Here is a 1,192-nt window from a genome sequence, read left to right on the forward strand (position 1 = left end):
TCTGTACAGGCATCCCACGTAGCCTCCTGCTGCACCCACCACTGTCGCCAGTCATTCACTCTGAGAATGGCTGCCTTGGCATGGAAATGGAGGTAAGGAAGGGAGGCCAGGATATTCCAGGCTGCCTCCAGAACATCCTGGCCAGTGCAGACAAAGTTGAAGTCATAATTACCTTGAGAGCCCTGCTCAGGTCTTACAGACTCAGGGCTGGGGCTTCTTCGGCTGAGTCTATCCATCTACAATGCGATCTCCCTCTTTTCTTGCTGTTTTCTACTTTGCTAAGCACAATTGTTTTGTGATGTGGGAGACTATGTTTGGTACCAATGCATTCATAACCTGATTGCTTATCATCTCTTCTTGTATATGTTTACATACCACAAGAGATTATGATGGCATCCTCTTCAGTAGTTATGAGGTTATAGTTGATTTATGATCATATAACTTTTGATATTCACATTTATTGTCATTAATGATCAAATATGACTCCCAAAATGTACCTTTTCAGCATGACAGTTCCCCAAAGACATCTGGGAAATCCCCCCTCATGCCAAATAGACCCCTGCCATTTGCAGAAACTAAGGCCTGGTAATTGAGGACTGGAGGACTTTCATGGTCCCTACATATTCCATATACTAGTGAATATGTAGGTGTTATGAATACAAACCAGTTATGAACCTGTAACTTGAATGTACATATTCATAACTGCCATAGTGAATACCAGTTTATGGCTCATGAACTAACCAAGCTCATGAGCAACGGGAATACTGCAGCAGATCTTGAATCACAGCCAATCTTTTAGATATCCTAGCCTCAAGCCATTTTTGACTTTATAGCATTTTGATTTGAGTCCAGAATCAAATTAAAAATTGCTTCAAGTAGACTGAGATCCACTGTACTTTGTAGTGACTGTACCTTTTGAACATTTTGCATGTGTACCTTTTTGCAGGAGTCTTAGCAATAAGTGGTGAAGGCATAGATCTCTGTGGATCACTTTTGTTTCACTCTTAGTGGGGGACAGCTTACTGACTACAGGCAAATGCTAAAAGAAATTCCTTCATCACTACCTGATGAACTTTTAAAAAAGTTACTGCCAAAACGGCATACCCTAATTCACTACCATTCAATGGGCTAACAAATTTGGAAGACCCAGGTTCATACAGCCTTTGAGAAATATTCTTTCATATTTAAAAAA

Source organism: Sceloporus undulatus, chromosome 2 (genome assembly GCF_019175285.1).
Source record: "Sceloporus undulatus isolate JIND9_A2432 ecotype Alabama chromosome 2, SceUnd_v1.1, whole genome shotgun sequence".
Classification (NCBI taxonomy): Eukaryota; Metazoa; Chordata; class Lepidosauria; order Squamata; family Phrynosomatidae; genus Sceloporus; species Sceloporus undulatus.